Source organism: Zootoca vivipara, chromosome Z (genome assembly GCF_963506605.1).
Source record: "Zootoca vivipara chromosome Z, rZooViv1.1, whole genome shotgun sequence".
Lineage (NCBI taxonomy): Eukaryota > Metazoa > Chordata > Lepidosauria > Squamata > Lacertidae > Zootoca > Zootoca vivipara.
In genome coordinates, this window is record NC_083294.1 from 12965151 (window position 1) to 12978783 (window position 13633).

The 13633-nt window shown below is 42.0% G+C and overlaps 1 protein-coding gene across 1 annotated transcript in view; it reads right to left on the reverse strand.

Moving 5' to 3' along the window:
- MED27 (mediator complex subunit 27) overlaps nt 1-13633 on the reverse strand; it is a 178874-nt gene that overhangs the window by 95382 nt on the left and 69859 nt on the right. The gene's annotated exons all lie outside the window — the stretch shown is intronic.

A 13633-nucleotide genomic window follows, 5' to 3' on the forward strand; every position in this document is an offset into this window, starting at 1 on the left:
ACTTTCTTTCTATGAGGGCTAGAGACATTTTTTAAAATGAAAGCTCATGGTGTGGGGCACCTGCTCAGGAGTACTAGTGAAAACATTTACAGATGCTGTGGTTCCTGTGGGTGTTGGGCTGACAACCCCGAGTTAAACATTACACTGGGCCATCCCATTATGCCAGTTTCATCTTTAAGTAATGTGTTGCAGTTTACCAATTATACGACTATGTAGAGAGTAAACACATTTTTTTAAAGTAGTAACAAGCCTGTGGTACAGGCAGCAGGACTTTGCTTTACTGTTAGGAGGTCTCTAGCCCCAATTATAGCAAACTCAGGCTTTTGCTGCTGCCTATCTCTTCAGACCTGTGATGTTGCCTGATCTCAACAGAATGAGTAGCTATATTGCTCCAAGGAATGAACACACAATGTAGTTTGTATTAGAGCAGCACTCCCAAATACTCTACGTGTGGCTTGAAATGTGCTGACCAAAATTAAGTAGAAGATTAAAGAGATGGGTGATTCCATACCAAATGATCCATATTTTTTACCTTATGCCACCCAATTTTCTTAATATTTTAATTTTTTTAATCTCATCCTATTAAAAATAATAATATGATTTCAAATTTCCATTTTTTGATTATTTAATATTTCCAAGAGCTACCTGCAAAATTTCATCTTGGAATCTGAATGGGATCACATAAAAAAATGCAATCACATTCAAAAACGGGATGAGATAAAAATATTGTATATTCCTGCGTATAAGACTACTTTTTAACCCAGGAAAATCTTCTCAAAAGTCGGGGGTCGTCTTATACGCCGGTCGTATTTCTTATACGGCGAGTATATCCCAAACTCTATATTTTAACTAGAAAAGTAGGGGGTCGTCTTATACGCCTAGTCGTCTTATACACCGGAATATACGGTAAAATAAACTTTAGATATACACCTAGCTTTTATCATTCAACAAATGTAGAACCTATTAAGAAAATTGGATGACATGAGGTAAAAAATATGGATCACTCAATATGGAATGACCCAGATGCCCATTCCCTTCGGGGATTGCAAGTAGCAAACCCCTTAATTTCATGGAACAGCGGTGGGGTTACTGCTGAAACAGTCTTCTTCCCCCACTCCCTTTCTTTTAAAAAAGAAACCCTGAAAAGAAACAATCACTTGTGGTTGAAATCCACACTCAATACACCAGGCTCATCACTACCCTTCTCTCAAATTCTAGACAACTTCCTTCTTGATAGCTGCAGAAGAAAATACAGCCAAAAAAGCCACAATGTATTCTGAACCTTGCAGCTTGCTGGGGCAAGGTTAAAGCAATCTACAAAAAAAACTGCTGATTGGCAACTGAAGTGCATTTCACAATCTCTGCAGAACAAAACAAAACAACATTCCACACAAGGCCAGATGAATTTTTAAGTGTAGATATTCATTTCTAGTATTACCGTGTTTCTCCAAATATAAGACACCGTCTTGTATTTATTTTTCCACAAAACAAAACAAAACACTATGGCATATTTTCAGGGGGTGTCTTATTTTTTTATTAAGTATGGTACAGTTTAACCTACAAGGCTAAACTGCCTATCACTATGGCTTATATTCCTTGAATGCTTAAAAATCCTGCTATGGCTTATTTTATGGCTACGTCTTATTTTAGGAGAAACAGGGTACTAGAAGAAAAGGAACTAAGTTTGCTCTTTGTTAAGAACTAATTCTCATTGGGGGTCAAATTCTGAATAGGGAAAGGGCTGGAGGGCAACTGAGATGAGGCAAAATACTGAAAGTTCTCTTTAAACTTTTCTTGCCCACTATGAATGAGAACATTAGCCAATCAGCTTTGATACAGGTGTAATGCTATCACCAGCAAGAGTTCTCCAAGCTATTACTTTACATCTGTTTGCAGGTTTTCTGACTTCAACGTAACAGCAAGCAACTGAAAACTAAGGCTGAGCCACTGCTCTTGTTCCCCATAGGGAGCACGAGGGAAGGTGAGAGTGTTACCAACAATTCACCTACGTTATTGATGATGACAGGTGCATAAATGGGGGGTAACACACACACACACACACACACACACACACACACACACACACACACACGTACCTTGGGTTATGAACTTAATTCATTCCAGAGGTCCGTTCTTAACCTGAAACTGTTCTTAACCTGAGGTACCACTTTAGCTAATGGAGGCCTCCTGCTGCCGCCACGTGATTTCTGTTCTCATCCTGAAGCAAAGTACTTAACCTGAGGTACTATTTCTGGGTTAGCAGAGTCTGTAACCTGAAGTGTATGTAACCCGAGGTACCACTGCATATACAGGTGAAACTCGGAAAATTAGAATATTGTCGAAAAGTGCATTTATTTCAGTAATGCAACTTAAAAGGTGAAACCAATATATGAGATAGATGCATGACATGCAAAGCAATAGATGCCAAGCCTTGGTTTGTTGTAATTGTAATTATTTGTTGTTAGGTGGGTCAATTATAAATGAAATGTAATTAATGAAATGTCATAGAGATGTTTGCTTTCTATTATTGTAACTATTTGTTTTCTTACTGTGGAATTTCCAAAAGAAAGCATTTGTCAAAATGAAAATAAAAAATAAGAAGTTGCATTTCTGAAATCAATGCACTTTTCGACGATATTCTAATTTTCCGAGTTTCACCTGTATATGCACATACTGTGGGAAGATAGATAAACAGAAGGGCTGGAGAGCCAGACTTGGTCTCTAGGATACCAGTTGCCAATCCTGGTTTTTACACCATTTATACAGTCCTCATTATTTTGGCTGCAGATACACCATACATTGAAAGTGCATGGCTTGGCGTATGGTGTGCATGCATCCTTTGTCATGACACTCTAACTTAACATAAGGGCCTGAAAAGGCAAATATAATACTGTTAAACCAGTATCAGTGCTAGGGAAGTGCATTCATTTCACGACCAATGGAAAACTGAATTGAGCAGGAATTATTTGATCAAATTTGCATCCATCCTGAATGAAGGAACACTCCTATTAGTTACATTTGGAGGAGGATCAGAAGAGGGCAACCAAAACGATAGAGAGAATGGTGCAACTCCCCTCTGCATTTGGAGACAGTTAATACTTCTGAATACTAGTTGCTGGAAACTGCAGGAGGGGAGAGTGGTCTTGTGTTCAGGTCCTGCTTGTGAGTGTACCAGAGGCATCTGGTTGGCCACAGTGAGAACAGAATGTTGGACTAGATGGGCCACTGGCCCAATCCAACAGGGCTCTTCTGCTCTTATTTAATGCTACTTCTGGCCACCATTATCCCCCAGAGTCCAAGCACAGCATTGCTGTGGGACACTTGGTGAGAAAGTGTCAGGGATTGCCTGAATCCAGTGATCAAACTGGAATATATCACTGAGATTATCTGCAGGAGTGTCTATAGCAGGTATCCCCAAACTGTGGCCCTCCAGATGTTTTGGCCTACAACTCCCATGATCCCTAGCTAACAGGACCAGTGGTTGGGGAAGATGGGAATTGTAGTCCAAAACATCGGGAGGGCCGAAGTTTGGGGGTGCCTGGTCTATAGCCATTCTCCAAACTGGTGAGACACATTTGACAACAAGAAATTTAGCATTTAGCTTCATAGGCCCAGTCCTGTGGAACACCCTGCCAATGGAGATTCAGCAGGTGCCTTCTGTGCTAACTTTTTAAAACCTGCTGGGGAAAATTCTATTCTGCCAGGCCTATGCAGGCAATTAAGAATCTCTCACCCACCATGGTCTATTGATGTTGTTTTACATTATTTTTGCTTTTAACTTGTTTTTAACTTTATGTTTTTATGTTGTTGTAAACCACTTTGAAATATTTTTATGATACAACAGTATATAGATATTTTTATAAACAAGCAAATAAATAAGAATAGGAGCTCACACATTTTTTACGGCAGCTGCCTCCTCCCCTCTCCCCAACCTCAGAATGGTAGCTGTTGAGTTCTGCCCCTCTGCTGATATAGGCAGTTGCAACAAAGCACTTTTTAAAAGAAAAAGAGGCAAAAACTTAAAAATGAGTCTTGGATACAGTCTGAAGGTGTGTGAGGCCACCACTTTGCTGAAGCTATGCAGGTCAGAGTCTGGTCAGTGCCAGAATGGGTGACTGCTTGGGAACCATCTGTATGCCACCTTGGGCTCTAAGATTGAAGAAAGGTGGAATATAAATGTAAGAATATAAAATAATATTGAAACAAGCCAAAAGAAATGAGAAGCAATGAAAGGAACACAAAATGAAGGAAATCTGAGATGAGCAAAATGCAATCTGGGAAGAAAAAGATGTATTGCACATTCCTAACAATGACATCACAAGATTGAATGCAGAAAAAGACACACTTCCAGCTTGTATTTCTTTTCTGGAGCAGAGCCAGTTGCTAATTCATTACCTTGAAAAAGTAATACTAAAGGAGTCGTGTGATAAACTAGCAAGAGTGAGGATATTGGGGATGTCTCTTGTATTGAAAGTTATTGGAAAATGATCTCTTCCTTATTAATGCAATTCCCATCATGTACAAAAAGGTATCTCTATGTTTGAGAATGCACACAGTATTTTAATCTTTAATTATATTAACTCTTCTAGGGAGAAGCACAAACCCAGGTCTCTGGATTATTTCTTTATTGCATATCATCTCTATGGTATTTAATGAATATTGTTACTTAATGCAGCATTTGCCAGTAAGGGGGAAAGAGCAAAATTTGCGTAATACTAAGGAAATTCGAAGCAGCTGAAATTATTGCTACGTACATTTCACCTCACTCACTCTCTTCAAAAGTTTTGGTTTGCTTAGTATTAATTGACCACCTTCTTGCTGCACAGCAAATCTTACTGCACTGTCCACTTCCATACATAAGACTACATCCATAAGACTACAAAGATTCTCCACTTCACTTTAAGACAGAGGTTTTCAACCTTTCTGAATCCACAGCTGCCTTGACAAACTACATTCTTTCTGTAGTTCCCCCTTGGCCTGTCTGCAAGCAGTGTAGCCCCCTCCAAAGCAAGGGCAAGGAACTCGAGTTCCTGTCAGGCATGCTTTGCAGGTGACGCAGCCCTCGCTTTCTCCATGCGTGGCCACTTTTATTAATCTAATCTATGCAATCTAATTTATCTATTCAGAGGAGGGAGGGAAAGAAGGAGGGATGGAGGCAGGTGCTGCCCATGGCTTCTCCCACCATCATTCATGTCGCTCCAGGGCACCACGGCCCATCAGTTTAAAACCACTATCCTATGAGGATGGGAAGGAAGTGACTCCTGATATGTGGAAAAAGAAAAGAAAAAAAGGAGTTGAGGGTTGATGTATAAAGGCAGAAGTGCTTACAACAAACCCAACAGTGGAAATACAGCCTCAGGAGCGCTGGAAAAACTAATTTATGGTTGCATCCCCAAATTCAGTCTTTGCAAAGCTCCAAAGAAGCAGGGCTTCCTCAAGTGTAACTAGTGGGGTGGGAGAGCTGAAATTAATGCCGAAATATTTAACATCTGGCAGCCAATGTGATGGCTCATTTACCAGAAGTAATGTATTTAGCATTAACTCAATCTGGTACGCTGGCTGAGACCCTACTTGCCTGCTCACTGTCTCACCAGAGTGCTACATGCTGTGGTTATCTCCTGTTTGGATTACTGTGACATGCTCTTCGTGGGGCTACCTTTGAAGAAGACTCAGAAACAAAGACTAATCCAGAATGCAGCAGCTAGACAGGTGACTGGGAGCGACCACTGGGATCATATAACGCTGGTCCTAAAGATTCTTCACTGGCTCCCAGTATGTTTCTGAGCACAATTCAAAGTGTTGGTGCTGACCTTTAAAGCCCTAAGTGGCCTTGGCCCGGTATACCTGAAGGAGCGTCTCTACCTCCATCATTCAGCCTGGACACTGAGATCCATCTCCGAGGGCCTTCTGGCGGTTCCCTCACTGCCAGAAGTGAAGTTACAGGGAACAAGGCCTTCTTGGCACCCTCCCTGTGGAACGCCCTCCCTTCAGATGTCAAGGAGATGAAGAACTGCACAACTTATAGAAGACATTTGAAGGCATCTGAAGGCCTGTACAGTGGCACCTTGGTTCTCAAACGAAATTCATTCCAGAAGCCCGTTTGGCATCTGGAACATTCAAAAACCAAGGCACGGCTTCCCATTGGTTGCAAGAGCTTCTTGCAGTCAGCAGAAGCTGCGTCGCATGTTCATAATAATAATAATAATTTATTATTTATACCCCGCCCATCTGGCCGGGTTCCCCCAGCCACTCTGGGCGGCTTCCAACAAAACACTAAAATACAGAAATCCATCAAACATTAAAAGCTTCCCTAAACAGGGCTGCCTTGAGATGCCTTCTAAAGGTCTGGTCATTGTTGTTCTCTTTGACCTCTAGTGGGAGAGCATTCCACAAGGTGGGTGCCACTACCGAGAAGGCCCTCTGCCTGGTTCCCTGTAACTTGGCTTCTCGTAGCGAGGGAACTGCCAGAAGGCCCTTGCAGCTGGACCTCAGTGTCCGGGCAGAACGATGGGGGTGGAGACGCTCCTTCAGGTATACCGGACCGAGGCCGTTCAGGTTCTGAAAAGCAGTCAAAAATGGAAGCATTTCCTTCCGGGTCTTTGGCATTCGAGTACCAAACGTATGACAATGGAGACGTTCGGGAAATGAGGTTCCACTGTATTGGGAAGTTTTTAATGTTTGGCATTTTATTATGTTTTTATACTGTATGTGTTGGAAGCTGCCTAGAATGCTTGGGGCAACCGAGTCAGATGGACGAGGTATAAATAATAAAACTGTGGTTATGATTATGCAGGGGTCAGCAAACTTTTTCAGCAGGGGGCCGGTCCACTGTCCCTCAGACCTTGTGGGGTGCCGGACTATATTTTGAAAAAAATATATGAATTCCTATGCCCCACAAATAACCCAGAGATGCATTTTAAATAAAAGAACACATTCTACTTATGTAAAAACATGCTGATTCCCAGACCGTTCCACGGGCCAGATTTAGAAGTTTGGGGCCTTAGTTTGGGACCCTGTGATTATGTCACAGCTTGAGGGGGCACACACCTTTCTCCATGTATTGTTCACACAGTACATTTGTTACTGTGGTTGATACTTCTTGCACTCGATTATATGTAACACTCAGGCCCAGATGAGACAGTTCATCTATATATTTTTTTCTTTAGTGACAGTGTGAATCATGAGACCTATATAACGTGAAGTACACTCGGAGCATTTTCTTTTCTTTCATGCTTGATACAGTGGTACCTCGGTTTATGAACACAATTGGTTCCGGAAGTCTGTTCATAAACTGAAGCGTTCATAAACTGAAGCGAACTTTCCCATTGAAAGTAATGGAAAGTGGATTAATCTGTTCCAGACAGTCCACGGAGTACTTAAACTGAAGCGTTCATAAACTGAAGCGAACTTTCCCATTGAAAGTAATGGAAAGTGGATTAATCCGTTCCAGACGGGTCTGCGGAGTACTTAAACTGAAGCGTTCATAAACTGAAGCATGGGTGTAATTGGTTCCGGAAGTCTGTTCATAAACTGAAGCGTTCATAAACTGAAGCGAACTTTCCCATTGAAAGTAATGGAAAATGAATTAATCTGTTCCAGATGGGTCCGCGGTGTTCATAAACCGAAAATTCATAAACCGAGGTGTTCATAAACTGAGGTTCCACTGTACTGTTAAATCAAATAAGGGAGGGAAGGAAGGTTTCATGGTCATATTTGCAGCGGGGACTAGGTGACCTTTGGTCTACAAATTCTATGATTCTATTGTCTTTTTGTGGTGGTAATCTTGATGTATATTGTGCTCTAGGAGGCTTAGTTTCACCAGAATCCAGTATATGCTTCCAGAGTTAATGTTAAATACATTACTTCTGGTAAATGAGCTAGAAGGCCGTGAAAATTTGTGTCCCAGGCTTTTTAGATTCATCTTCCCATGTACTATCTGAAACCAAAGCGGAATATTGGTTGGGAGACGTGATCCCCCCCCCAGCTCCCCCCCACACACTAATTAGAACCCTCACCTCACCTCTGGCTTGTGTGAGCTGAAGATGGGTGGGGGCTCCTTTAAACTTCTTCATTCAGGGGCACGCATCTGCTTGCTCCTCAACAGCAACATTGGGCTCTCTCAGCTGGGGGGCAGGAAGCTGAGCAGTGCAAACAAGCTGTATTTGTCCCTGCCTGCGAAGCGCTGCGGTGAAAGTGCCTCAGCTCCTGTGGTCAGAGCTGTGGCAGTTTCACCCAGCGCCTCATGGGCTGGGGCCAATGCAGTTTGTTTCAACATCGTTTTGTATCGTCAGATCGCAATGTTTGTCTGGTGATATATTGTGATGTTGAAAACCTAACATCGCCCAGCCCTACTCCCCACCCAAGCCCCTTATTGGAGCCATGTGCTCCTCCCCCTCCCCCTATTTTACTTTTTGTTGCCATGCTTTGGCTTAAGCCAGCTTACTTGCTTAACAGCCAGGTGGTGGATATGTCAGTCACCAAACCTGGTGACAAGACGTGACTGCTTGGTTACAAGTGGAGCAGTCGCAAAACACGGCTGGCGACTGGGGAATGTAGAACACTGGATGTACCTTGTAATACTAACAGGAACAGGAACTCTGGCAATGTCAAAATTTAAGCAGCATGGGGGAAAGCCACATGATAAAAAGTTTCTGTCCTCCCCCCTTTCCCCAAAATGTGTTTAGGCCCCTGCAGTAAATCAAGTTGTCAACCAGAGAACCCTGAGCAACTGAAAAATATGTTTTCTCAAAGAAGGATGGTCCAAAGGGATAAGAAGCGCTCCCCCATTTTTAAGCAATTATTTAATTTTAGTGGTTGTTCTATTTTTCTTGACAGCCTGATAAAGAATAATGAGCAAACTGGAGGGAAAGGAAAACCACTAACAAAATTATGTGACCCACTGAGCCTACTCTGCAGCCAGGACTCCAAGAAAAGTCCCACTAATGGCAATCTCTCAGCAACCAAGTGTTTGAAGCTAAAGGGAAGCCAGACAACAATAAAAAGTTGCTTCCGAAACTCTCTCCCATCACATTCACTTTTAACCTATCCTGGCATTTCTACTGGTTCCCCTAGCTATTACCTGGTAGCAAACTGGAGCTTTTGAAACATCTCAGAAGGTCAAGACAATGGAACAAAGTCTCCACTCAAGGTTAACAGCTTCAAAGTGGCTTTGAAGTATGCACAGCACAATGCTAGGAAGGACTCATAAAGCCAATTTCACAAGGGGGGGAATTAAATTTCTGGCACACAATGTTGCCTTAATCAATAAGGCTGGATGAAGTGTCATTTTCAACATCTACAATTCTCAAAACAAGACTTCTCATCTAGTGCAGGTTGTGTAAAAGAGGTTTCCTAAGGCTCATACGGTTCATTAAAAAATGGTGGAGGGTAAGGCTTTTGCAATGGCTAGCAGTCATGATGGCTATGTTACCTCCAATATGAGAAGTGATATGCCACTGAATACTAGTGGCTGGGAAGCAGGAGAGGACTGTTGCACTTGTGACCTGCTTGTAGACTTCCCAGATGCATTTAGTTGGTCACTGTGAGAACAGGATGTTGGACAAGAAGGGTCTTTGGCCTGCCTGATCCAACAGGGCACTGAAGGTTAACTCTGCTATGGAAATCTACTGCTCCCATTTTACAAGAAGAAAAACAACTCTATCATACACTGGCTAATATATTTCTCATCACCATGGCTGTGCATTCTATACCTGGTTATCTATTGATCTGTCATATCATGTGAAATCATCAACCCTTGCATATAAGGCCCTCTGTCCCAAGTATCACATCCATAAATTGAGGTTGCACCACAATCTCACCTTTTCCAAGCCTCTGGCTGATAAGTTAATTGCCCTGTTACCCACGCCCATTGCACTAACTGATCTTCCTGGCAGTTGGTATTTTTTATTTCTCTTTCCCTTCAGAACCACATCCCCTTTGCATATGCCAATTCAGTTTTAGTCTGGAGTTATGGTGCAATGGTCTTCACACAAACTTTCTATATGTTATTTCCCTGTATATCCTTTAATACTTTAATACTTTTAATACTTAAAAAGATAGTGGGCTATACTACTGTCAAGAAAACCAGTCTTTAACAGACTTGGAACTAGGCAGTTTTGCCAAGGATGATTTGGCATGAAATGTGATGGGAATCTTGGATTCTTCTTTCAGATCAAGAGATCAGAACCACCCACTCAAGTAAAAGAGTTAACAGCTGCCAGAAAAGCCATATACAAATGGCTTTCCCACATAATTTTGTTCTTGGGCTGCAGAAGATCCCTTTGACCTGAACTATACGAACAGATATGATATCAAGCCAAGTGCCATTTCTAAATGATTTTTCCTTTGGAACAAATTAAAATAGATTAAGGCACTGTAAATGAATCATAGAATTGAAGCACTGGAAGAGACCCCAAGTGTCATCTAATTCAACCTGTTTGTGTAGTATCAGATAATCACAGAACTATAGGGTTGGAAGGGACCCTATGGGTTATCTAGTCCAACCCCCTGCAATGCAGGACTAACTAAAGATTCCATAACAGATGACTGTTCAACCTCTGCTTAAAAACCTCCAAGGAAGTAGAGTCCACAATCCCCAGAAGGAGTTCTTTCCACTGTTGAAAAGCTCTTACTGACAAAAAAGTTATTACTGGTGTTTAGTTGGAATCCCCTTTCCTGTAACTTGAAGCTATTAGTTTGGGTCCTAATCACTGGAGAAGGATAAAAGAAGCTTGCTCCATCTTCCATGGGACAGTCCTTTAAATATTTGAAGATGGCTCTCGTATCTCCTCTCAGTCTTCAATTCTACAGGTAAACATACACAATCCATCAATCATTCCTCACAAGGCTTGGTTTCCAGACACTTTATCATCTTGGTTGCCTTCCTCCACGCACGTTCCAGCTTGTAAATATCCTTCTTAAATTGTGGTCCTTCTTAAATTGTGGTCCCCCTCCAGGTGGGGTCTGACCAAAGCAGAATAGAGTGGTACTAGTACATCCCTTGTTTTCTGCTGCTCCAGAGAAGCGGACATGGAGCAATGGATTCAAACTACAAGAAAGAAGACTCTACCTAAACATTAGGAAGAACTTCCTAACAGTAAGAGCCTGTTCGGCAGTGGAATTAGCTACCAAGGAGTGTGGTGGAGTCTCCTTCTTTGGAGGTCTTTAAGCAGAGGCTTGACAGCCATATGTCAAGAATGCTTTGATGGTGTTTCCTGCTTGGCAGGGGGTTGGACTGGATGGCCCTTGTGGTCTCTTCCAACTCTATGATTCTATGATTCTATGGACACTATACTTCTGTTGATGCAATCCAGAATAGCATTAGCTTTTTTTCCCCTGCTGCTGCTGTATCACCTCAGTTGGTAAAGCATGAGCCTCTTAATCACAGGGCTGTCGGTCCAAGCCCAACATTGGACAAAAAGATTCCTGCATTGCAGGGGGTAGGACTAGATGACACTTATGGTCATCTCCAACTCTACACTTCCATGATTCTATTCAACCCTGTTGACTCATGTTAAGCTTGTGGGCTATTAAGACTCCTAGAATCTATTCACGTGTACACTACTGCAATCCATGTGTCCCTCATCTTATATTTGTGCAGGTGGTTCTTCCTGTCTACGTGCAGAACCTTGCATTTGTCCCTATTGAAATTCACTGTGTTAGTTTGGGACCAGTTCACCAATCTGATTTTGAATACTGATTCTATCTTCTGTGGCCCTTTTGTTACCCTTTCCAGTTTGGTGTAATTTGATAAGCACTCCCTCAATTCCTTCCTCCAAGTTGTTTATAAAGATGTTGAGCAACGACAGGTCCAGGAGAAAACCCTGTGGCACCCCACTTGTCACTTTTTCCAGGATGATGAGGAAGTATTAGGGAGTACTCTTTGGATTTGATTAGTCTACCAGATACAACTAACAGTTATTCAGTGGCAGCAGTGAAAACAAGGCAAGGGAAGGTAAGTGGCATTAACAGTGTACTGTAATCTGAGGTTATATATTTGGTGGCTGAAGAGATATACCGTAGATGTTATTAGGAAGCACCCCACTGTGCTTGGGGGTATCCTTCCTTCTTCTACTGATCACTTATGGGAGCAGAGGGAAGAGACAGTAAGCACAAGCAGTTCACCTGAACTCCTTGATTAACCTGTTTGAACAGCTCTCTGGCTGGAAAGGTCCAGTGAGATCATCAATAAGCAAAGTAATCAGGAACTGGAAGGTGAGAAGTGAAGGAAGTCAACCCCACACATGTGTATATTTGAGTGTCCCCTCTACAGCCCTCTCTTCCTTGCTGCTCCAGCATTTTCTAATCAGATGTGCAACAAGAGGAAGAGACTGCAGGGAGGAAAGGTTACAATGAATGTACATAAGCATGCATGAGAGGTCTGTGGTGCACAAATGATGTGTAGTATACAAGAGAGTATGGGGTCAGCTTGCCCACTTTGGCCACACTCGTCTTTCCTTTGGCCATGGCCAATGCTGACATGCAGCCCTTTGGAAGGCTGGCCAACAGGGAATGTGGCCCTCCAGTTGAAAAAGTTTGGCCAACACCATTTTAATGATAACTCAATAGCACAAACTTTCCTTACATTAGATGGGACTTCCTTGTTTTACTGATTATAAGGAATTTACTTAACACTCATAAATACAACAAGGGCTAGGATTTCAAGTGTGCAATTGGCCCTTTTCTCAATCTCTGCAAGAATTTATCTGGCTCACTAAGTTCAGCTATATAGATACATTGGTAAGATATCCAAATATCCATATGCAATTGCTTTCTGTTGCAACAGAGGTGGTGGTAGGAGGCAATATTTACCTTTTCTTTCTGTTAGTCTTTGTGCCAAGCATAGCTGCCAAGTTCTCCCTTTTTTTAAGGGAAATTCCCTTATGCTGAATAGGCTTCCTCGCGAGAAAAGGGAAAACTTGGCAGCTGTGGTGCCAAGGACTTAGTTTTTCCTTTGGGTCTCCTGTGTCACATAACTATGTAGACTGGTGGCAAAGAGGATGCTGATTATCTCAAAACTAGATACTCAGCAGCACAGGTTTCATACCTGAATGAAAAAGCGTGCTTCTGAGAGAAGGGGGCTCAGAGCACCACACTAACGTCTTATGCATCATTTCTTATTGTGATAATTCCTCTATATATGTCACTGAATATTTTAAGAATTTGATTAATTTATAAGCTTTGTTGCATGGTGGTGGGGTTTTTTGTGCTTGGCATCAGAACCAGACTACGCAAATTGCTGATTGCTAGTGTCTTTATAGTTGCTGAACTTAATTGCATGTAGCCTGCAAAAAGTGTCTGCATTCTAATATAAAATAAACATACAATAAACTGTATAAAGGTTTTTATTATTATTTTAAAAAACCCAACCTGTTTAGATGAACAGAACCATACATTCAGCTTCAGGCCTCTTGTTTCTGATCAGCAAGTGAAAAAAGAGGTTTTCCCATCCTATTTGCTTCATTGTGGATCCCCCCCCCACCAAAAGTAAAGGCAAAGGCTGTGATTCAAATAACAGATCCAAGCCATGCTCCTTCCTCACTGAATGCCTCAAGCATTTGATCAAAGCTGCTTTCAAGATCTCCAGAGCAGAATTGGAGGCAGCACAGCTCTTTGCCACAATCCCATGAACAGC